Source organism: Mustela lutreola, chromosome 1, assembly GCF_030435805.1.
Source record: "Mustela lutreola isolate mMusLut2 chromosome 1, mMusLut2.pri, whole genome shotgun sequence".
Classification (NCBI taxonomy): domain Eukaryota; kingdom Metazoa; phylum Chordata; class Mammalia; order Carnivora; family Mustelidae; genus Mustela; species Mustela lutreola.
This window is the reverse complement of record NC_081290.1, coordinates 73,942,908-73,969,025: the sequence shown is the minus strand read 5'-3', so window position 1 is coordinate 73,969,025 and position 26,118 is coordinate 73,942,908. Positions and strand designations below refer to the sequence as shown.

The 26,118-nt window shown below is 34.7% G+C and overlaps 1 pseudogene; it reads right to left on the bottom strand.

The window, feature by feature from the left end:
- Window positions 1-23,081: 23,081 nt before the first annotated feature.
- Window positions 23,082-23,521, bottom strand: LOC131819431 (small ribosomal subunit protein eS19-like; annotated as a pseudogene).
- Between the last annotated feature and the right edge of the window lie 2,597 nt (window positions 23,522-26,118).

Below are 26,118 nucleotides of genomic sequence, written 5' to 3'. Positions count from 1 at the left end.
AAGTCTAATATAGTAAACCTATACCAAAAGAAGTTTAAGATCAATATAGCACAGAGCTAAGATAGAGCGATATAGTATATAGGCAATCAAAGGAGCTGATGAAAAATTTGTAACTTCTAAAAATAAATTTCCCATAATCATTATAGAAATAAGAACAGAAGCCCAAGGATGCCAGGATTGCTCCCAGAACTGAGTGATATTCTAGGGAATGTAAAATGTCATCTGATAGAAGTAGAAAGGACAATCTACAGGGATATTTTTCTTCAGAGCTTTCTTATAGATCTTGGAACTCTGCTGAAGAGGCAAGAATGCAGGAAATACATTGTGAACCCTGATGGTCCTCTACAGTGCCATAGCTTTTCATGATCAATTTATTGATGAGAACTGATCGAATAAAAAATTTAAAATTACGGATATTTTCTGGAGACTAGAGGTGCTTTGGGGAAGTTTTAATTTGGATTGAACTCCTACTGATGTTATATGCATTCAGAGACTTACCAGAAAATAATTTATATGATTCTAGATCTGGTGCCCCTCTGATAAATTTGTATCTGTTTCACTTTACTAATCTAAGAAGAAAATAGTGATAAAACACAAACCAAACAAGCAACAAATGTTTATTTATATTGTGCTCTCAGTTTATATTTGTTTACATTATACTCTTTGTTTATATTATACTCTTAGCATACTTGAAACTTTATTTTTTTCACCTTTGTGTAACTGTGTTTTGGCTAATAGTGGGAATGATTAAACACCTTAAATAACTTTGCTCACTGTTAGGAATTAATTTTTGGAAATTTGAAATGCAAAAAAAAAAAAACAAAGAAAGGTCTTGAAATAATTATTTCAGCAGGCTAAGCCCTTAAGCCCTGATGGAAGTTTAAAAGATTAAATATATTTTCTTATTTATTTCAAAATATAATAAGATAGGGGCACCTGGGGTGGCTCAGTGGGTTAAGCCTCTGCCTTCAGCTCAGGTCATGATCTCAGGGTCCTGGGATCGAGTCCCGCATCAGGCTCTCTGCTCAGTAGGGAGCCTGCTTCCTTCTCTCTCTGCCTGCCTCTCTGTCTACTTGTGATCTCTCTCTGTCAAATAAATAAATAAATAAAATCTTTAAAAATATATATATAATAAGATAAAAATATTTCCATTTGTAAACATCTGGAGAGATATATTCAGTATGTGAATAATTGCCTAGTGTGAAAAAATTGAGAAAATAGAATAAGAAAATATTTAAGCGAGATGAATACTTCACAAGCCACCATAATAATAAAAGCCTTATTTAGAAAATTGTAAATTTCTAAATAAAGTCAAGCAGAAAATTGTTACTCTTCTCAGGGGAGTGGTTAAGGAGACTAAATCTGCCATTTTAATGAGACTAACTGGAATGAAAAGCAGACTAGCTGAATTCTTTTTTTTTTTTTTAAGATTTTATTTATTTATTTGACAGACAGAGATCACAAGTAGGCAGAGAAGCAGGAAGCAGGCAGAGAAGCAGGCTCCCTGCTGAGCAGAGAGCCCTATGCAGGCCTTGATCCAGGACCCTTAGACCATGACCTGAGCTGAAGGCAGAGGCTTTAACCCACTGAGGCACCCAGGTGCCCCATAGTTGAATTCTTTATAGAAGAAAATTCTTTGTAAAAAAGTGTGCAAACACACATGCATATGAACACACATGGTTTTAAGTGGTCGGGAAGTTTAAAATATTTATTATTTGATTCTGCCAAGGAAATGAGAGGAAATCAGCCTTCCAATACTCAGATCTAGAGAGACACAGGCTTTTCTAAACATGCAGAATTTATTTCTCAAAGTAACTGTGAATTCTACTGGCTTATACAATGTACAATGTAAAATAGATAAATGCCTGTCAAAGAATTCTATACTCACCAATGTATAATCAACATAAAATATGATCACTCTAATATATAGAATTCCATGATGATCATGCTTAATGTCTTCAAATGGAGTGAGAAAAAATAAATGAGTTTCTTAGAATGTAAAGATAAGAAATGATGTTTTAATAAATTCCCTGGAAGAATCCTTGGTGTATCTCTTTGTTGGTAGATATTAACATCATTTATGGGTTGAATTGCATTCCATTAAAGTTTGTAATTAGAAACTCTGCCCCCCCAGTCCCTCAGAATGTGACTGTGTTTGCATATAAGGATTTAAAAGAAGTAATTAAATTAAAATAGGTCATCAGGGAGGGCTCTCATACAATACAAATGATGCCTTACAAGAAGAAGTAATTCGTACAGAGATATATACAGAGAAAGTTTAGGTGAAGACACATGGAGAAGATGGAAATCTAGAAGCCAAGATAAGAGCCTCAGAAGAAACTCACCCTTCTGATGCTTTGATATTGAATTTTAACCTCCAGAACTGTAAGAAAACAAATTTCTGTTGTTTCAGCCATCTGGTCTATGAAACTTTGTTATGGCAGCTTGAGCCAACTAACATGGCATCCTCAAAAGAAAAGTCTATTCCATTTGGGAATGTTGATTGTCTCCTGTTTTTATCACAGACTGGAAAAGACGTAGTAAGTGGGATAAGGGAGATCTTTCCACACCGAGGTGGTGTGTCATAAGGTAGGACAATTTTATTGGGCTGAAATTTCATATTTAGGGAAGGAGGCAGAGCTTTCAGTGAAGATCATAGCAAACTTAAAGATGCTAAGGAGGGGCGCCTGGGTGGCTCAGTGGGTTAAGCCACTGCCTTCGGCTCAGGTCATGATCTCAGGGTCCTGGGATCGAGTCCCGCATCGGGCTCTCTGCTTAGCAGGGAGCCTGCTTCCTTCTCTTTCTCTCTCTCTGCCTGCCTCTCAGTGTACTTGTAATTTCTCTCTGTCAAATAAATAAATAAATAAAATCTTTAAAAAAAAAAAAAAAAAAAAAAAAGATGCTAAGGAGCCAGATTTTCAAAAACATTTAATAGTCTTTTATATTTATATAAACATATAATGTCTGAAAGAAACAATTTTGTAAAAATCTAAGGGTTATTGGTTTTTCTTTAAACGTTACTGTCACAAATATTTTATTGATCCATTGTTGTCTATAACCTTATTTATTGAAGTGATGGTTTAACAGAGCATTGAGGATCTAAGCAAGTACTGTCACATGGTGTAGTCGATACATATTTGTGAAATGAATTTGCTCAACGAACAATACTCTACTAACATTTTACTACCCAGATTTTATTGGGGAAAAAAAATGGTTAATTTCTATGAAAAGGATGATCAAGAAAATTTTATTTTTAAAATTGTTAAAGTTATTCCTCTTTTTCAAGTGTTTACTAAAAATGAAAATTTAACCCTGGTATTAGTTTTTGTCCTAGAGAGTCTATTAAATTATATGCTTGCAAATTCTTGGCTTTATGTGATTATAGTTGTATAAAGAAGAGAATTGTTCAAACAGAATACTGTATCAGTTATACAAATAAATAATGGCATCGTAAAAATGTAGAACTGAAAATGTAATAATACTTACACACATTGACAGGTGATATGTGTTACCATAAATAGTATCATTTATATAACTTTATGTTCTCTTTTTAATTTCAAAGAACTATACAAAAATAACATTTATAGAGGAGGAACTCAGAATTACATTTTATACTTTATTTACTGTAAATAAAAGGATGTACATTTACTTACTATCAATCAAAGACAATAGGTAAATATCTTAGAAATCAAATTTCCACTTATTTTTTGAATAAGGGATATTAAGAATCAATTTAAATTGTAAATATTCCATTTAAGCTATTTCTTCTGACATTAATTGGAAAATATCACATTATTATTTAAAATCATTTTGCACAGTTATTTCAGGTTTCTTAAGATAATAAAGAATTATGCGTGATTTTTTGATAACTACTAGAAAAAGCATAGTGACCTTTCAGCAGTTCTGTTAACCTCTTTCAACCAAAGTCCTGATCTATCAACAGGAATAACTATACTGACTTCCTTAGTTTGTAGGGTTTTGTAAAGGTCAAATAAATTGATGTGTAAGGAAGGAATTTACATTAAAACACTATATCAGTACCTAGTTATTACTAACCAGTTTACCATGATTTCTGTAAATTGCTGGGTAAAATGAGGGTTTTCATGGGCATAATCTAAACCAAGATCTTTTCAGATGAACTTCATCAGCACCAGAATAGAGACTGTCATATGCGAATCAAGGAAATCTTTAGAGTATTCTTTCATAGGTAACTCCATAGTGAAAATTAACAAGAACAACAACAAAATAGATGAAAGCCAAAAGGAAAGGGCTGGCAGCAATGGAAGAGTAAATGGTACAAAGGTAAAACTAGAAGCAAGCATTTCAATGAAAGTGTGTCTTTTGCCAGAATCATTCTCAATGTAAGTTTATAATAATCCTGGAAATGACTAAATTGTATGAACCAGACCAGACAATTGAAGCAGGTGTCTGGCATTAGGAGAGATGAAAATGGTGTCTCTTCTCTTTGCTATCAAGATGAGGAAGATATAATAGGAATACATATTGATTCCAAGAAGAGCACCATGCCAGCTCTGTAGTGCAGATGGAATTGTGCAGAGCATCCCAAGTGATTAAGAATGAAAAATAGTCAAAACAAGGACTCATAGTGCACGATAAAATAACTCTTAGCTTTCCTCTTGCATGTCCATTACTTTTCACAGATGTCGAGACCAGAAAGTGACTGTTTCCATTGCTAATGAGCACTAAAACAAAATATTTGGTAAGTTGAGACCTAGTATGAATATTTTTAGATTGATTAAACATAAAATGAATTATAACTAATATGAATAATAACTTTGTACGTGATATTTCCTCCAACAGATGACGGAGATGAAAATCTGGAGCCACTTTCTAATATGATACAAAAAATACTTGAATCAACTTATGATCAGATCTAAGAATTCCCTATTTCTTTCTGGAGTTTTAAAAGGTTACTGAAAATTAAACACAGTGACATTTATAACACCATCTTCTAATAGATTTCTAATAAAAGTTATTGTAATAACTATTCAAATTCATCTTGATATCAGAATGACCAAAGCTAAATGTTAAAACCAAGCAGAAGAACTAAAAAATAATGTTAAATAATATTTTTCTAGGATATTAACTCTATTCTATTTAATGAAGTAAAAACAAGTACTTATTTTTACCAAGGACTTTATAAGGAATTTAAATATACTTTTATTTTCCTAACCTAGTTTTGAAATCCTGAGTAGGGGCCAGCCAATTCTTCTTCATGAGTTGCTGATTAAGTCCACACCCCAACTTTGCTTATCAAGCTCTCACACTGAAGCCACCATACACCTGTTCTAATTGTCCTAGGCCAAGTTCCAGAAAACCAGAGAGAGCCTTCATTCCCCAGAGCCTGAAAAATTATTCAAATGAGCTGATCTATAGGGAACCATGGAAACCTTGCTAACCCCATCCCTCTTGCTATATATAAGCTTTCCCCTAGAGCTCTAAATTACTATTACTTAGTCTTCGAGTGCAAGTGCCTATTTGGCAGCCTTTTTGTTTGTTTGTTTGTTTGTTTGTTTGTTTGGAGATGTATAAAGAAAGAGTTCTTTTCACATATCTGAGTGTCATTGTGTTGTTTCTACTACTAAAAACCATCCTTAAATATTATAAAACAGATATTGTGGATACAAAGAAGGCACATTTCCTATATGCAAATTTTAACATTATATTCATTCTATTTTAAAACCCAATTAAAAGCCTATGGTCATTGTTCAGAGGAGGGAGCAAGAAAGAGTAATGAAGGAAGAGAAACAGAGAGAGAGAGAAAGAGAGAGAGCAAAGGATTCTAAACATGCATAAAGACATTTGGAAATGACCTTGGAAAACTTTGGAGAAAACTTCGTGATGGAGTAAACATTTCCATATAATCATTAAAATCCATTTTACTTTATTTCCCTTCTGGGCATGCAGGCAGCCTAAATTTTCCAACCACCATGCAGTTAAAGGCATGAAAAAAATTCTAGTTAATAAAATTATGGCAGAAAACATATATGCTTTTCTAGGCTTGGTCCATAAAAGCTACTGAAGAGTAAATTTCTGTGCTTTCTACTCTTGTTGCCTTCCTGGATGGAGGTGACCTCCACAATGACCTTGGAAACCAAAAGGAAGAGTTGGAGATGAAAGATTTTAAATATGACCTGTTTTTTTATTGTGGTGAGAGTGAGAAGTGATTACATTGAATTGAGCCATGAAGTTTGAGGGGTTTATTAATTACATCAACTAACTTATAAACTGACATCCATACTAAGATAAATGATTTCCAATAGTTTGGATTTGTGATTGGGGACTGTGGTTGGAGTACATATCAAAATGGGAAATACTAAAAGAAAGAGGTTTAATACATATAGAGGAAGGTACTTTACAATGATCCTTAAAACGAAAAGTGACTTCAGAAAAATCATAGTAATAAATGTTATTGTTCATTAATTAAGTTGTGTTAATGACTCAAATAATAAATTTACATTTGACTAACAATTCAATTTTAAAACATTTATAGAAAGAATTTTTTAATGCCTCAATCAACAAATGCAAAATCTTTGCAATTTAATACATATTTACTGTATCTTTCATTCATCTAAGCAATTAGCAATAAAAATGCAACCTTAGTTTTATTCCTAGAGCACTTACTGCCTAATACCTAGTGAGAATTCATCAAACATCAGTTAAATAAAAATATGACAGAGTGTAAGAGAACTATTGTGCTTTTGTATCCAAAATCCAGTTCTTACTTACTTGAACCTTGAATTTCTTCTTTCTATTGATCCCCAGAATTCTCTGTAATCCTTAGCCTACATTACTGCTTCTATAAGCTCTGAAAGAGAAAAATATCTGAGGAACATCTCTTAGCTTACTTAGATTTTAGTCTCTTTTATTAGCCAAAAGCAATATAATCCAGAGCATTTCTTCTGGTAGAAATACAGCAAAAAAATATACAATTTCATACAGTTTTAAGAATAAAACTGGCAGCATAAAAAATGGAACTTGTTTTCCAAAAGTAAAGAGTAGAGATATTTTAAGAGACAATTTGTTTTTCAAAAGGTTGTACTTTTAAAAGGAGAAGGGTAAAGAAGTTTTAAATATCATGTCATTTTTTTGTATCACTTCTTCACTAGTAAAAATATTTGCCTAAAATATAATTAGTAACTGAAGTTGGTGAGCTATAAAATTTTGGGAAGTTTTATTCTCAAATACCATGGGAAGACATGGGATTTGGTAAGCAATTGCTAATCCTTTAGTTTTCATTCTGATGGCTAACCAAGGCATAGTGAAGGCAAAACAAAAAGGCTAACAATAATACATACCCCTTGACAATAACACACATCCCTCTTTCAAATACTATGTAATCAACATTTAAAGTGAATGATGCCCAGAATACACACCTGGGCATCACTGTTAGGTATTTTCCAAATATAATATTTTCATTAGTGCTTGATTCATTTATAACATTTAAGAACTATGTCTGATCCCAGTAACGTTTAAATAGCAACATAGTAGTTTATATCTCCAATGTGAGGCAAAGAGTAAGAATATATTCCTCAAAATCAAAACATTCTTATTCCCTCTTTCTATCCAATGTCTGTGCATGTTCTGCTATGGCTGTGCTAGTCTTTCTATTTATGTAATGTTCCCAATAGCTTGAAATTGATAGTTGTTTTTAATTTGATGTTCTAAAAATTATTCCAATAAGGTTTATGACTTAGAATATATTTATAAGATATACACAAATCTACAGAATCTTCAAAAGTTCATTTTTGTAGACCATATCAGTCAACTTGCTAATCAGACACTTTTTACCTTTTTTCATGGCCATCACCAGCTACCATACAAATGACCCTATAATGATGGTAAAGTAAAGCCTTATTTTGGATAGACATTTAGAAACAACAACAACAACTTCATAGAAAATGAATCATCATGAACTGAACTTTGTTGTCCTGATCCTCAAACAAAAATTGATTCAAAACATCACACACATTGACAGTTAAAAAATAAAAAAAAGTTATACCACTTGAGATATATCAAAGACCTCAGTAAAGAGAAACATGTGAGTGAAAACATTTCTGTTCAAAGAATCTCATTTCTTAGACATAAAAGGCCCTCTAATTTTCTCCAAATGAATGCCAGTTCTAGTATATTTTATGAGTACTTTCATTGCTGTTAAATCCTGAAATATAATAAAATGACCTTAATATAGGATTCCTCAAAACATTTACTAGACTCTCCAGGAAGCTGTATCAGCCCCAAATTGGAAGTACTCCAAGATTTTTACTTAGTAGCTTTTGGGGGAGATTTATTTAAAAGAATTTCATCTGAATAAGTAAATCCATTTCATTTTTAATGATTACTTGAAACAGCATTCTTTCACGTTAGTGTCTTCCTCTCTTGAACCCATGTTAGTCATTCTCTGAAGATGGATTGGGTTCTGGCAACTTCTCTGAACACCTGGGAAGAGTAAGCCTTGGCTCCTTGCCATTGTTACAGATGCATTTATCTTCTGTCCGCCAAATTAATGAGTCCTTATGCAGAGATCCCAATGTGATATAAGGTGTTAAATGACTGTGGACCACCCTGTGTGAAATAATGTCTACAATAATCACCATGAGGCACAGCATGCAAGTAAAACAGAAAAAAAAAAAATGTTTCATCAAAGAAGCTGTCATCTTAAATTAATATAATGTAAAATGGCAGAGCACAGATGTTTTGGTGTCTTCTTTATAATTAAGCCCGTGAACATAACACTAGGTCCTGGTGTTCATGTTGTAGCAGTGACTTCAACTCAATGGGGAAAGAGTGCTTGGATAGCATGTTCAGAATCAAAAGTACTTATCACTCTCCTTTTTTGTAACTATGAGAAACTGTTCAAGACTTGATTATGGATTCCTTTAGTAATACTGCCAGAGACAGGTCCCTTCACTTTTTTGTTTGTTGCATTAAAACTTTATTTTTTTTTATTTTGTTTTATTTAATTTTTTCCAGTGTTCCAAAATTCATTGTTTATGCATCACACCGAGTGTCCCTTCACTTATACCACAGAACAGGCTTGGGCTTTTTGCTCCCTTTTTTACCATACTCCCACTCCCATCACTTTGCTCCAAAACCATAGATAAGACAATAGGAAGAGAACTTGTTTCTACTAGAAGGCAAAAGAAAAAATGTTTAGAATGGAATTGTCAGTAGGTTAGTTATGTCTAGATTGCACTTAGAACTAGATATTAAAACTGCCCAACAGAGTCACATGGTAACTATCTACATGATCTTCTGTAAGGTTCACCCATATAAGCTTGACTTGAGACCATCATAAATATTTCCCAGGCTTATCTCTAGAATGGCAAACTACTACCTGTTAACCTGTATAAATAATCATATGTTCAATCTTAGAGTTCTTGATTTCTCCTTCCTTGTCATGGACTGTTACTATAACTCCAGTCCCCCAGTGAGTTTTGACTTTAACTACTTTGTTTTGAACTTGCAGACCTTCACACCTTTCCAAGATACAACCAACAAAAGGTGAGAGATAGCTCCCTGCAGCCATGCATAGGCATCACTCAGATGTCCTCTTGTGTGCATAATCTCCTGTTGTAGGACATTTCCACAGGGATGCCTGAGTGGCTCAGTCACATAAGCATCTGCCTTCAGGTCAGGTCATGATCCCACCATCCTGGCATCAGGCTCCTTGTTCAGCATGGGGTCTGTTTCTCCCTCTGCTTGCCCCTTCCCCTGCTTGTCGCTTCCCCTGCTTGTGATCTCTCTCGGACAAATGAATAAAATCTTTTAAAAAATACACTTTGATGAAGGTAGAGGGCAGCAGACAATGTTTGAAACTTGATTTCTATAGGACATCAGTAAAATGTCAAAATTAAATATTGTATTTCTCCTTAGATTCTGTTAGGCAACTCAGTAATTAAATAGTTACTTTTCCTTGAATAAGGTGAAAAATCAGTTTTTCAAGAGACGCTCACTTAATTGCCATTTAGAGTTATTTATATTTGTATATTCAGCACCTAATACCTTTCTAAGGAAAGATCAGTACCTAATAAATGTTTTTTAACAAATGAATATTCGCTGAATTAACTGATAACAAATTTTTAATGATCCACTTTCAGTGAAAAACAGTGTTGTGTTTATCAGATCAAGTTTTATGTAGAAAATCAGATGATCTGTTTCATTTTTTTAATAAATTCATATTAAAAATAGATAATAAATTTATAGAAGTAATAATAACTAAATAAGCATAAAAAGATTCTCAGGGTATTTTTTAAAGACTTTTATTTATTTGAGAGAAAGAGCGTGAGAGGGGGAAGGAGTAGAGAGAGGGAGGGAGAATCTCAAGCAGACTCCACACTGAGCATGGAGCCAGACATGGGGCTCCATCTCACATCTGTGAGGTCATGACCTGAGCCATAATCAAGAGTTGGACACTTAACTGAGTGAGCCACCCAGGTACCCTAAAAAGATTCTCAATTTTCATAGTAATATGAGAAATATACATAGATTTATAAAATATATATTTGAGGTATTTCTCACCTATCCAATTAGCAAAGGTGAAAAATGGCCAATGCACTGATGTTAGGAAGATATGTAGAAGTAGACCACATTACGCATTTCTGAAGTCATACAGTCTTTTTAGGGGAGTAATTTGACAATACCAAAATTTTGAATATACTCTCCTTTAAATATACAGCAACTCAAAATAAAAAATATACATGGCTTAAGTTGTCACTGATATTAGTGAAATACTTTCTATATTAGCCATAGAATAAAACACAATACTACCTGTTGAAAAATTAATAAGATATTCATATACTGATAAAGAAAACATAGTGTGCTGTACATCAGTATATAAATACCTGCTTAATTTAAAAAATGGCTATTTATGTGTGTGTTCATGTGCATATATGTGTGTATGTTTAGCTTTCATTTCTCAAAAGATCTTGAGAACCATTACTTACAGCTTGATCTCATTTGATTTTAAAATGATAATATATATACTTGTGTGCTAATAAAAAAGTCAGGAAAGATATGAATCATATTATTAACAGTGATGTACTTTAGGTAGAGAAGATTATTGGGGATTTTTACCTTATCTGTTATGAATCTGTATCATTGGAATGTTTTGGTAATAAGCATGAGGTGCTTTTATGAGGAAAATAAAACAATTATTTCTAAATTCATTAAAATTATGTGTTATACTTTTATAATTATAATGCCATTTTCTATACGTTTATAATTTCATAATTATATTTTCATAATTATACTTTTATAATCATTACTATACTTATATCATTATTCTTATATTTGTAGCTTTCATTCCATTCTGTGAGTTAATGCTCTTATTTCTATTTTAATAATTTTTGGCACTGTCATTGAGCAGAAAATGCACTTGAATAATTTCAGCTCATAAAATGTGGTGACTCATAAAACTCAATCATGCCACACGTGGTTAATATATATCCATATACAGATAATACAGCGTGTGTGTATGTATGTATGCACATATGTATGTGCATATGATTAGAATATTTTTCAACTGTTTCATATATAACAGGCAGGGGACTTCCAATGGACACAAAAATATTCTAAAAATTGCTGCTGCATGCTTTATGATCTTTTTAAGTACTGCCTTGTCATGGTGATATAAAAATTTACTACCATTCTGTCTAGAGTTCACCCAGCCTATGAACACAGAGTCAAGCTATTGAAATAGTCATTCTTTAGGGTCAATTTCAATCTTTGCTTTCCTTTTAATGATTAAGACAATTTCATTGCCACCTATGCTTCTTATTTACACAAAGGTTCCTCAGAAGACCTCAAGAGCCAATCATCCAATCTGAAGGCAGGGATAAATGATCTATTTTATTTTCTCGAAGAGTTCTAAGGCAGAAACTAACACACTGGGGGAGTTGCAGAGCTGTTAGGTCATTTCACAGAGAAAGTACTATATTCTTTTGCATGTTTCCCTTTTCCTTCTACAAAAATGATGATTCATACATAATTGAAGGAATGTCATTTCAATACTATAGCTAGAATTTTGAAAATCTCAAACAGCTTGTATATTTTCAGTAGACTACTAATTCTTTTTTAAAATTTCTGGGTGTGGGGGAGGAATGAGAAATTTGGCTTTTCCATTTATGAATGTTCTTGAAAAGAACAACTCTCTATTTACCATACCAGATGGAGGAATAACAGCACACTGAAGTTATTGGCAAAGAAGGAAGTAGAATATTGTAAATCATTCCAAAGTGGAAGCACATGGGTGAATCCCTAGGGAATTAGCCAAGACCATGTTATAGAAGAAAGTGGAACCAGGATTATTTATAAGTTGCATTATCAGTAGATTTAAAAAAGGCAGGTATTCAAAGACAAAAAGAAATGTGTAAAAGATTAATATTGCAAAGAACAATACAAACTGAACTGTGTCCTTTTAATAGCTTAGAAACCTAGACAAAAACTACATATATTTGAAAATACCTGTGTTGAAACTGAATTCACTATTGCCATCCTCCTTACTAATGCAAAAATATAGTGAATTCCTCTTCACAAAGAATATAACAGTTTATTGACAGCATCATAATGAAAGTGGCTTGCTATACACTCTGGGGTAAAGAAAAGAGGTTTGTCTTACTTTATCTTCAAACTGACCTCTTTTTAAAATAATAAGCTTTTTATCACTGGTCAATGAAGTATTTCCAAATAATTGTCTATACTGTATCATGAGAGACAATAATAAACATAACCACTAGTATCAGTTAATGTAGCTAAATGTAACCTGAGAAATTAATAAGCATTAGAACAGGAAAAAAGAAACTGGTAATGTCAAAATTTTCATTTTGGAATGAGTTGTCTGAAGTTCAAAAAGATAAGGAATTTGCCTGAGTTCACATAGCTAATAAATAATAGATCTGGAGTTTAAATCTATATCTGTTTGATTCTAATGCTTACATGTTCTATAACCATGGTACTTTGCCTTTCCCATGGAACTGTTAAAAAAATTTTTTTTCCAGAAAATTGCAAAAGTGTTTTCTATGCTGTAGGAGAATGAAATTCCATTACCATTTTTGTTCTGTCATATTTTGGACATTTTAAAATTAGTTTTTCTAATGGTATTTTTTAAATTGTTTTTTATTAACATATAATGTATTACTTGCCCCAGGGGTACAGGTCTGCGAATCATAAGGCTCACACATTTCACAGCACTCACCACAGCACATACCCTCCCCAATGTCCAAAACACAACCACCCACTCCCTACCCCCCCACCCCTCAGCACCCTCAGTTTGTTTTGTGAAATTAAGAGTTTCTTATGATTTCTGTCCCTCCCAATCCCATCTTGTTTCATTTTTTTCCTTCCCCACCCCCCAACCCCCCCACCCTGCTTCTCAAATTCCTCATATCAGAGAGATCATATGATAATTGTCTTTCTCTGACTGACTTATTTGACTCAGCCTAAAGCCTCTAGTTCTACCCATGTCATTACAAATGGCAAGATTTCATTTCTTTTGATGGCTGCATAATATTCCATTACATACACACACACACACACACACACACACACACTCTACATCTTCTTTATCCATTCATCTGTTGATGGACATCTAGGTTCTTTCCATAGTTTGGCTATTGTGGACATTGCTGCTATAAACATTCGGGTGCAAGTGCCCTTTGGATCACTACATTTGTATTCTTAGGGTAAATACCCAGTAGTACGATTGTTGGGTCATAGGGTAGCTCTATTTTCAACTTTTTGAGGAACCTCCTGCTGTTTTCCAGAGTGATTACACCAGCTTGCATTCCCATCAATAGCGTAGGAAGGTTACCCTTTCTTTACATCCTCACCAGCATCTGTCCTTTCCTGACTTGTTAATTTTAACCATTCTGACTGGTGTTAGAATTGTGGTTTTGATTTGTATTTCCCTGATGCCGAGTGATGTGGAGTACCTTTTCATGTGTCTGTTGGCCTTCTGGATGTCTTCTTTACAGAAATGTCTGTTCATGTCTTCTTCCCATTTCTTGATTGGATTATTTGTTCTTTGGGTGTTGAGTTTGAGAAATTCTTTATAGATTTTGGATACCTTGGATCCCTTTATCCGATATGTCATTTGCAAATATCTTCTCCCATTCTGTCCATTGTCTTTTGGTTTTGTTGACTATTTCCTTTGCTGTGCAAAAGTTTTGATCTTGATGAAGTCCCAATAGTTCATTTTTGCCCTTGCTTCCCTTGCCTTTGGCAATGTTTCTAGGAAGGAGTTGCTGAAGCTGAGGTTGAACAGGTTGCTGTCTGTGTTCTCCTCAAGGTTTTTGATGGATTTCTATCTCACATTGAGGTCTTCTATTCATTTAGAGTCTATTTTTGTGTGTGGTGTAGGGAAATGGTCCAGTTTCATTCTACTGCACATGGCTGCCCAATTTTCCTAATATCATTTGTTGAAAAGACTGTCTTTTTTCCATCGGACATTCTTTCCTGCTTTGTTGAAGATTAGTTGACCATAGAGTTGAGGGTCTATTTCTGGGTTCTCTATTCTATTCCATTGATCTATGTGTCTGTTTTTGTGCCATTACCATATTGTCTTCATGATTGCAGTTTTATAATAGAGCTTGCAGTCTGGAATTGTGTTGCCACCAACTTTGGTTTTCTTTTTCAACATTCCTCTGGCTATTCAGGGTCTTTCCTGGTTCCATAGAAATTTTAGGATTATCTGTTCTATTTCTTTGAAAAAAAATTGAACGGTATTTTGATAAGAATTGCATTAAACGTGTAGATTGTTTTAGGTAGCATAGACATTTTCACAATATTTGTTCTTCCAATCCAGGAGCATGGAACATTTTTCCATTTCTTTGTGTCTTCCTCAATTTCTTTCATGAGTACTTTGTAGTTTTCTGAGTACAGATTCTTAGCCTCTTTGGTTAGGTTTATTCCTAGGTATCTTATGGTTTGGGGTTCAAATTGTAAATGGGATTGACTCCTTAAATTCTCTTTCTTCTGTCTTGCTGATGGTGTATAGAAATGCAACTGATTGCTGTGCATTGATTTTATATCCTGAAACTTTAATGAATTCCTGTATAAGTTCTAGCAGTTTTGGAGTAGAGTTTTTGGGTTTTCTCCGTAAAGTATCATATCATCTGCAAAGAGTGAGAGTTTGACTTCTTTGCCAATTTGGATTCCATTTATTTCTTTTTGTTGTCTGATTGCTGAGGCTAGGACTTCTAGTACTATGTTGAATAGCAGTGGTGATAGTTTGCCCATTTAGAATGATATTTGCTGTGGGTTTTTCATAGATGGCTTTGATTATATTAAGGTCATACCCTCTATCTCTACTCACTGAAGATTTTTGATCATGAAAGGAAGCTGTACTTTGTCAAATGCTTTTTCAGCATCTATTAAGAGTAACATGGTTCTTGTTCTTTCTTTTATTAATCTATTGTATCACAATGATTGATTTGTAAATGTTGAATCAACCTTGAAGCTCAGGAATAAATCCCACTTTGTCATGGTGAATAATCCTTTTAATGTACTGTTGGATCTTATTGACTAGTATTTTGGTGAGAATTTTTGCATTCATGTTCACTAAGGATACTGGCCTGTAGTTCTCCTTTTTGATGGGGTCTTTGCCTGGTTTGGGGATCAAGGTAATGCTGGCCTCATAAAATGAGTTTGGAAGTTTTCCCTCCATTCCTATTTTTTGAACAATTTCATGAGAATAGATATTAATTCTTCTTTAAATGTTTGGTAGAATTCCCCTGTGAAGATGTCTGCCCTCAGCCTCTTGTTTTTGGGGAGATTTTTGATGACTGGTTCAATCTCCTTACTGGTTATGGGTATGTTCTTTTTTTCTATTTCTTCCTTGTTCCGTTGTGGTAGTTTATATGTCTCTAGGAATTCATCCATTTCTTCCAGATTGTCAAATTTACCGGCATATAGTTGCTCATAATATATTTTTATAATTGTTTGTATTTCTTTGGTGTTGGTTGTGAGCTCTCCTCTTTCATTCATGATTTTATTTATTTGGGTCCTTTCTCTTTTCTTTTTGATAATTCTGGCCAGGGCTTATCAATCTTATTAATTCTTTCAAAGAACCAGCTCCTCATTTGATTGATTTGTTCTACTCTTCTTGGTTTCTATTTCAGAGATTTCTGCTCTGATCTTTATGATATCTCTTCTCCTGCTGGGTTTAGGCTTTCTTTGCTGTTCTTTCTCCAGCTCCTTTAGGTGTAGTGTTACGTTGTGTACTTGAGACCTTTCTTGTTTCTTGAGAAAGGCTTGTATTGCTATACATTTTCCTCTCAGGACCCCCTTTGCTGTGTCTCAAAGATTTTGAACAGTTGTGTTTTTATTTTCATTTGTCTCCATGAATTTTTAAATTCTTATTTAATTTCATGGTTGACCCATTCATTCTTTAGTATGATGCTCTTTAGCCTCCATGTATTTGAGTTCTTTCCAACTTTCCTATTGTAATTGAGTTGTAGCTTCACAGCATTGTGGTCTGAAAATATGCAGGGAATGATCCTAATCTTTTGGTACCAGTTGAAACCTGATTTGTGACCCAGGATGTGATCTATTCTGGAGAATGTTCCATGTGCACTAGCGAAGAATGTGTATTCTGTTACTTTGGGTTGGAATGTTCTGAATATATCTGTGATGTCCATCTGGTCTAGTGTGCCATTTAAAGCCTTTTTATTTTCTTGTTGATCTTTTGCTTGGATGATCTGTCCATGTCCATTTCAGTGAGGGAGGTGTTTAATGTTCCCTCTATTATTGTATTATTGTCAATGTGTTTCTTTGATTTTGCTATTAATTAGTTTATATAATTGGCTGCTTCCATGAGGGCCATAGATATTTAATATTGTTAGATCTTCTTGTTGGACAGACCCTTTACATATGATATAGTGTTCTTCCTCATCTCTTATTATAGTCTTTGGCTTAAAATCTAATTTATCTGATATAAGGATTGCCATCAGCTTTATTTCATTTCCCATTAGCATGGTAAATTGTTTTCCACCCCCTCACTTTCAATCTGGAGGTGTCTTTGTGTCTAAAATGAGTTTCTTGTAGACAGTATATCGATGGGTCTTGTTTTTTTTTTTCTTTTAATTCATTCAGATATCCTGTGTCATTGATTGTCTTATATGTATACAAAAATAAGGGTAAACATGATGAAGGGATGGAATATGACTAATTCCATGACTTATTTAATCTTATTTAAATAAAAATTTTAAAAGATTCTAAAAAAGGAGTTGATAAGATAAATTGGCTGGAAAAAGAAAAAAAAAGAGGAGAGAATGTGATTAGGCTGGAGACTAGAACATAGACATGTGCTAGATTTAGGGTATATTTTTATCTATTAGAAGAAATTGTTTCACAGAATTTTAAAGAAAATAAAAACCCTATGTGTATGTAGAAATTAGGTGAAATACAATGAAGGGATAAAATACAGCTATAACAATGAAAATTTAAAAATACTTTTTAAATGTATTATTAAGATAAAATAGTTTAAAAATGTTAAAGAAGGAAAGAGAAAAACCTAAAAAATAGAATAAGAAAAAAATAAAATTTAAAAAAATTTAACTTTGGGGGTGCCTGGGTGGCTCAGTGGGTTAAGCCGCTGCCTTCGGCTCAGGTCATGATCTCAGGGTCCTGGGATCGAGTCCCGCATTGGGCTCTCTGCTTAGAGGGGAGCCTGCTTCCCTCTCTCTCTCTCTTTCTCTCTCTCTGCCTGCCTCTCCATCTACTTGTGATGTCTCTCTGTCAAATAAATAAATAGACTCTTAAAAAAAAAAATTTAACTTTGGAAGACTGAAGGGTTATGGGGAAAAAGCCACTAATTCTATGTGTTGCTTTCCCCTGACTCTGGAGTCCCACAGTTCTTATTGATTGATGAACTTAGTCTTGGCTGGATCTTCTTCTTGATCTTCTGGGAGAAAGGCCTGTTACAGCGATTCTCAAATGTCTTTGCCCAAGGCAGAATTGCACCACCCTTGCCAGGCACCAAGCTAAGTAATCTGCTTGGGTTCACTCTCAGGAGCTTTTGTTCCCTGAATACTTTCTGTAGAGCTGTGGAGGATGGGAGTGAAAATGGTGGCCTCCCAATATCCAGTCCAGAGGAGCTGAGAGTTCAAGGACCCTCTCCTCAGTGCAGCCTCAGAGAAAAAAAGTCAATCTCTCCCATCTCTGTGGTCTCTGACCGCACTCATGTTCACCCTGCCTGTGACCAAGCATTTCTATCTCTTGCACACAGACCCATTTGGAGTCTCCAGACCCAGCAGATTCCTGTCACAGCCTCCTATGCCACTCTTTCTGAAGGAGGAAGAAGGAGGTATCTCTGGATCTGCCACTTCTGGAGTCTCTGCTCGAAAAGCAGTGGATTGACTATGCCTTGGATCATGGTTTAAGGTAACCCATAGCTGAGAGCTCACTCCTCAGCTCTGTCTCTGTAGCCTGCTTCCCTGCTCTAATACCTGGCAGCTCTGCCACACTCAGATACCCCTGGTCTTTCTCTGATGCCATGGGTCCTGGGACCACAGTATCCCAGTGAGGGCTCCACCCCTGCTTAGCCTCTGGAGTGATGTCCCTCAGTAAAGCAGACTTCTACAAGTTCTGATTTTTGTGCTCTGCTGTTCCACCAGTTGCTGGGAGCCAGTCCCTCCCCCCACAGTTTATCATCCTGTTGCTTCGGGTTCACATCTCCACACATCCTACCTTCAAGAAAGTGGTCAATTTTCTGCTCCTAGAATAGCTACTCTTCATCTCTTCTATCTCCTGTTGAGTTTTTAGGTGTTCAGGATGGTTTGATAACTATCTAGCTGAACTGGGACTTAATGATATTTCAGTCGGCTACTCCTCCACCATCTTGCTTCCTCTCCTCTTTAATGGTATTTTAAAATATGTAGTTATTTATCTTCTACTTAATAGCAAAATAGATTTAAATCAACTTAAAATATAAAAACAACTAAAATTAAAATGACAAGTTCTGTCTTAAGCAAATTTTTTCCTATTATTTCTTTGTAAAGTTTATCCTGGTAATAAAAACTTACAATTTGTTTACAGAATACAGTATTCAGTGATTGCTGAGCTCACTATGTATTAAATTAAGAGTTCACTAAATATAAACTAATCACCTGAAAATACTGATCATAATTAAATGTTGTTGGAATAAGGAGATAGGTTTCCCAGACTGCATAAGAGATATTGAATTTCCTACCCCTAATTTTCTCAAATCCTTCATTTATTTTATGGAATCCTACTCCTACTCACTCATAGCAGTTTCTTTGAGTTATCTTTTACCCTTTATATTTATTTGCTAATTTTTCTAGTTTCTTTAATCATTAAAAACAAATTTTTTCCTCTAATCATGAACATAGCTATAACAAATGCTTTAAAACTTCTCTGTATGATTTCAACAATCTTGTATTTTGATATTAATTTCCATTGAAGTTCAAATTTCATACTATCCCCAGACATTGTGAATATTATGTTGTGAAAATTCCACATTCTATTATATTCCCCTAAAAAGTATTGATTTTTGTAGCTCTTTTAGCAGTCAATTAATTTTGTTGGAATCAAATTGCAAACTCTATCTTGGATGGAAGCTCAAATCTCATTTTGGTGCTTTCACTTTTGCCCCAGGTTGCTTGAAGTCTACCCCACAAATGCATGGTTCAAAAGCCAGTCAGAAATGTGAGTGTACTTTCTACCCAGAATTTAAGGCCCCCTATCTGTGACTACAGTTTTTCTGGAATTTTTTCCCCCTCATTTTCCAACAGTTGTGATTGCCTGACACCTGAAAGACTGTGGGCTTTGTATCAGAGAGTTAGCTACCCCATATGGCATAGACTGGAATCCTTTAGACTAAAAACTTCAAAATTAAGAAATTCTCCCTATGCCTTCCCTTTATTCAAGTATTGATTTCTCTACTAAATTTCCTTGCTTTTTGTTTCCATCCAGTGCCTTTGATATTTTATTTGGCTTTTTTTTTCTCTTATCTGGGGACAAATTTCTATATTTTAACCTTACTTTATTTGTATCAGTTCTATAGCATATTAACATAATTATTGGATTACAAGTAATAGAAATACAACTCAGTCTATCTTAAACAAAACAGGAGTATATGGCTCCTAGCACTGACATATTTAGAATTAACTTCCAGAATAGCTGATTAAGATTCTCAAGCAGTATCACCAGGAATTTGTGGGTTTTTTACACACATTATATCTTGGTTCTGATTCATCTTCATAGGCTTTCTTCTGGAGACCTCCCTCCCCATATTGTTTCCAAAACTCCTGACTTACACAATACTAAATTAAAGACCTCCGCAGAAAGACTAATACCCACGGGTTCCAGGTGAGTCTTGGAATCAACTTCTGTGTTTTTGGTTGATGACCTATTCCTAAACTAATCCCAGGGACTGTGGTTGACCCTTTGGTGTGTTTACCCCTGGAACTGGCTTTGAGTTCAATTCTATCTAAGATACAGAGCCTGTGAATACAGAACAGTGTTTCCCTAAAGGAAAATCAGATGATAATACTAAACAGAAGAGATAATGTTAAAACAACAGAATCTCTCTATTGGCACAGATAGAAAGAGAAATCATGCCAAATTGAGAAAAGGGAAATAACCAGTAACAGATGTGACAATGGTAGGTTCTTGTTCATTGTCAGCTTTCTCCTTAGTCCTCTTAGGAACCAAGTCTGAACCCTTCCCTTGAGTACATTCCATTTTTTGACTCTTTTCATTAGAGTTCTGATCTCCCTTCCCTTTGCCAATAGAAACAGGGATTTAGCTCAGTTTCATTTTACCAATATAATCAATCAATTTTTCCCTATGCTGCAGCACAACAGCTAGGGACATACACCCAGCAAAACTTGTCCTTTTCTAAGGATTCTGAACAGGCACAGTACCTTTGTTGTCAACAGTGACCATGATGCACTAAGAAAATACAACAAGGGCGCCTGGGTGGCTCAGTGGGTTAAAGCCTCTGCCTTTGGCTCAGGTCATGATCCCAGGGTCCTGGGATTAAGCCCCACATCAGGTCTTCTGCTCAGCAGGGAGCCTGCTTCCCCCTCTCTCTTTCTTTCTACCTGCTTGTGATCTCTCTCTCTCTGTGTCAAATAAATAAATAATATATTAAAAAATACAACAAAATCTCTATATAAATTTTAAAAAATCAGCAATACAAATATTTTATAAATAGGGATAGTTTAAAAAAGAACTAGTGCATGACAACTGGGTGGCTCAGTTGGTTGAGTGTCCAACCCTTGATTTTGGCTCAGGTCATGATCTCAAGGTCATGGGATAGAGCCCCTTGACAGGTTCCTCACTCAGTGGGGAATCTGCTTAAGAGTCTCTCCCAATGTCCTTCCCCCACTCCCTCCCTCTCTAAAATAGATAAATAAATTTAAGAAAAAGGACTAGTCTTTTGGGTTACAAGATGATTTTTATTCTTCATGTGATTCTTAAAGATATGTAAAGAGTGAATAATTTTACTAGTATGGGGTAAAAAATAAACTCTCTTTTATTTTAATGTGCACATTATAATGGTTCTCAATCTTCAACTAGTCACCATGGGGTCTGTTACTTCACTCAGGTTGATCTTTTCTGGGTATTGTACATTTAAAAGGTATCCTTGTAATATTCATGAATTCCAGTGAGTGAATTCAATTCTCATACTATTATTGTTTCTTTTCTCTCTGTTAATCATTTCTATGAGGAGAGATCCTTTAATTATTTTTACTGTTTTTTGAAAGTGTTTTCTTTTCTTTTATTTGGAGAGAGCTACTTCATATCCCTACATTCGTCTCCAGAAGACTGTTCAAACCCTCAGCCTTTTAATCTCCTTTTTACTTTTTGTCATAGTCTGTTATAGAGAGAAGCCCAATGTAGCAAGAAAAGAGGCTGGTTCTTATTTTTCTACTGTAAGAATTTGTCTATTAAATAGAACATTCCCTCTAGATTTTATATTAGAATTTTTTTTTTTTCACTGCCAGATGCTTCTTGTATAAATAGAGGCAGAACTCCAAAGGAAGAACTGGGAACTGGAGTCTGATGTCTCATTCACAGACCTTCTGATAGACATATTTTTTGCTCTTCCTATAAACAATATCATCACCCTGTAAGAACCATTGGTGCCATACTCCACCATCTCAATTTGCCTATACCATTTAGTCAGAACATTGAGCAAAAAAGGTTTACATTGTCATTGGGCCAGACATATAAGGCCAAAGTATAAACTCATTTTCAAAAGGAGGGTTACTTTAACCATTCACAAAAAGAAATAAACTATAGCAGAAGTTTTTTCCCACTTATCCATGTATCATCAAATGAGAATTAGCAGAACTCTGCCAAATGGCATATATAGCATTTGTGTGTGTGTGTGTACATGTGTATGTTTTTCCAGTCATCCATACACTCATATAGATTGATATGTTTATATAATATATATTCTATTACTCTGTGCTTAGTAACAGCATTTACAAAGTCTTGTATCAGCGACTTATTCATTTTCCCTGAGAGTAGTGTTAATTGCTCTATTATACTAATGGTTTATATATATATCCCAACTTTCAAATGAGCTTCATTTAAAGTTGGCAATGCTAGTCTACACCTGCAAAAAGGTGAGTATTTTTATCCTAGCTTGGGAGTAGAGGAGGCTGTTTCTCATCACTTGGCATATGCCTAAAGAATAATATTTTTGTTTGCTTTGATTATTATGCAAAGCCACAAGGCAGATTTTGTATTAAAAGAAAATTGCTAAAGAACTTTAGGGAAAAATCATGGCTCTTACAAAGTAACCACATGTTGGACAGGTGTTTATTTAAAACATTCGTTTGAATACATATGAGGTAGAGAGAATAGGATTACAGATCTATCCTGCTTGTAAATTCATCATTCCATTATTTAAATAATATTTGCCAACCTGAAAAATACACTAATTTTTGCCTTTATCAAGCAATTTTATCTTATCTATCACCATCATCTATTATTTATTATCTATCATGTATCTATCTATCATCCATCTATCTATCTATCATCTATCTATTGTACAAGTGAGGTGATTTATTAACCCAGCATTTTTTCTAATGCTTCTTGTTGGCATTTGCCGCCTCTCTGGTGATTTTGTCTAGATCTCTGTCCCTCAGATGTCAGTTTGCCACCCCCATATCCATCGTTTCCTGTCATTTTCAACCCCTCTAGGGCGGAGTGCCATGCAGGCCACACTCCTGGAGCCTCTGCTGAAATTGTTAGAATGACCCTATTTCTGACATCCCCCACAGGTCTTGGTCAAGGAGCTGACCACAGTGCCACCTTGGTGGTACAGGTGCTGTGTTGTGGAAGAAGCTCCTTTGTAGAACTGGTTCTCATTTTAAGCCAGTTTGACAGTATCTACCCATTCAGGGACTTCCAGCTTACGAGCCTTTTTGAGGAAGGTTGCCAGAGCTCTGACAAACACCTGCTGGTTCATGTCTTTTACAGTAACTCTGGGCATCATGTGGCCTCTGTATTGCCAGCCAGGGGAAAGGCCAAGCTGTTTTATTAATGTAGACTATATTTTCTTGCTTTGTGTAACATGCATAGACAGCATTCAGCTATTTATAAGTAATCTCATTCTCACACTTAATTTGAATACCATAAATTGATGATTTAGAGATATGTGGGGTAACCGAATTCCAGAGCACAACTTGTGACAGTTAAAATATGGTGTAGTAGCAATCTCCACTGATCTAAGACGAAACAGTATTAACGATGTGGAAGGCTTTCAACCATCCTGTGAATTTCAATGTGATATTTTTATTTCCCACCTCAACACTAAGGTCATTTTAAAGCTCTTGATCAACATGTAAGCTCCTTGAGGGCAGGGGCCTTGTCCAACTTGCACATGTCTGTATACAAAGTCCTTAGGATGCTACCTGGTTCAATACATACCTGCTTAATAAGTAAGTGAGTGCATGAAAAAGAAAATCTAAATATTTATCTAGAATTTCAGGGTATGTGTGTGCATGAATATGTGCATGCATGAGTGTGTTTGAAAGAGAGAAAGACAAAGAGAAACTGAGTATTCACCAAGACACCATTTTTTTAACATTAAAAACTATTCTGTCCTCAAAAGTTCAGTGAAATCTTTCCTTTTATAAGAATTGTTGAGTTGATGATTTGGAATGATAAATTCTGATTGTGTTTCTTTCTTGAATAGTTGTATCTTCGGAGAGTTTGCATCAACAGTGTATATTGAAAATCTGCTCTGTGCAGATGTCTCAGATGTCTCAGGGACTCTGAGACGGACTAGGGATATAAGGTGGAAAAGTTTATATGTTTATCTCGTTATTTTCATAGTATGATAAATAAATGTTGTCTTAAATTAACTGCTTCAGCAAGTAGTAATATTTTAAGGTATTTCCTAAGGAGTTTTAAAAAAAGAAAACAGTCACTAGAGTGAGAAGCATTGTTATTAGATTCAGTTAGTTCTTTTCCATTACAATAGTTTAGATTTCTTTTTCAGGTCTCCAAACAATTAACAAGATAATAGGTGAGACAGAAGAAATGTTGACCCCTTGATTTCATCCCCACTGTTTGTCTTAATGTTTTCATGAGTTACTCAGTATGACTGTTGAGATAAATCCAGATACATAAAAGTGTCTCCTTTCTGTGTATAAAACCAGCCAATGCAATGAATAAAATGGGTGTACTTAGGAAAAGAAATCAAGAAATACTTTTTATTGTGACAATAACTGCAAGATAGCAGAACTTGCTAAAAACCAACATAGATTTGTTTTTTCAATCAAGCTGCCTAGATAAGTAATGATTCAAACTTAGAAGAGCTTCTGTGCTATGCTGGTCTGAATGGAGAAAATAGATGCACAGATCATAAATTAATGCCTGGAAACAGACCATGAACTTTTGCCAGCAACAGCTAATTTGCAACAATGGGGGCTTGGTGAAAATGACAGTTTCTGTCGGCATGGGGAGGCAAGCAGAGCCATTTGAGAGGATGGAGAGCATTGTGCCTGCCAATTGATGTTGGCAGGGGATTGTCAACCCACTGAGTACCAGGACTCATCAGCATATTTAATGTTATGAGCATAGACATTGTCTTTAAAAACATAAGCCATGAGAGGGCAATGTGGGCTGCAGACTGCAGAGAATAGCATTTCAGGCAGGTGGATGGCACAAACACTAATTCAAGTTGTGGCAAGTGGGAAATAGAAATACAAAGGGGTCAGATACAAGGAGAAAGAGGTGAAAAGCCCAAAGTAAAAACTAAAAGTAACAAATGTTCAATGCGCAAAAGAGAAAAAGACAAATAATAAAAATTGCAGAAAAGCACAAAGGGAATAAAAGTTATTCTACCACTATCACCATGAATAGTACTGTTAAAACTTTATTGTAAGATTCTTTCAGTGTTTTTAGCTCAAGAACTTAAAATAACTTTCAAAAGTGGCATTAAGAGTTATATTGGACAGATCTATTATAATGAAGATAATATTAACGTTCCCCACATGTCTTATATTATGAGCTAATGTATAAGTTAGAATAGATTCAGCCTACTAGAACTATCAAAAATGTTATGGAAACCTTCTACTAATTTATAATCTTACCTACATGACAGCAAACGTATTTTGAGAAGAGTTGCCCATGTGTATATATTGATAGAAATTAATGAGACTATAAGCCAGTTATAATTACATTACATCCCTCTGTTTCAAAATACTTGTGAATAGGTGTTCTATGTCACAAGATAATCTTTCAGTTGTTCAGTAAACAATCTTACAAACTTTTATATATGTCATACTTTTCATTCAGTATTGAATATATAAGTAATAATATGTAAGCAGCTATACTGGGATAAAATCACAAAGCAATAACTGATGAGTTTTCATACTTTGGGTTCCTGCAATTCCTTTACCTATTGAAGTGACAATTTTTTCCTAGAAAAACTATACTTGTGGAACCAGTGATCTCCATCTGCCCCACAAATTTTCCATTCTCAAATCCAGAAACGGTGAGGATACTCTTTCTAAGGAGAGATGAAAAGAGGTTAGAGAAAGAGTAAAAGTGGACTCTGGGGGCTTTGCAGAAGTGGAATGAGATTCTGCAGTGTAACAGGATACCTGATTA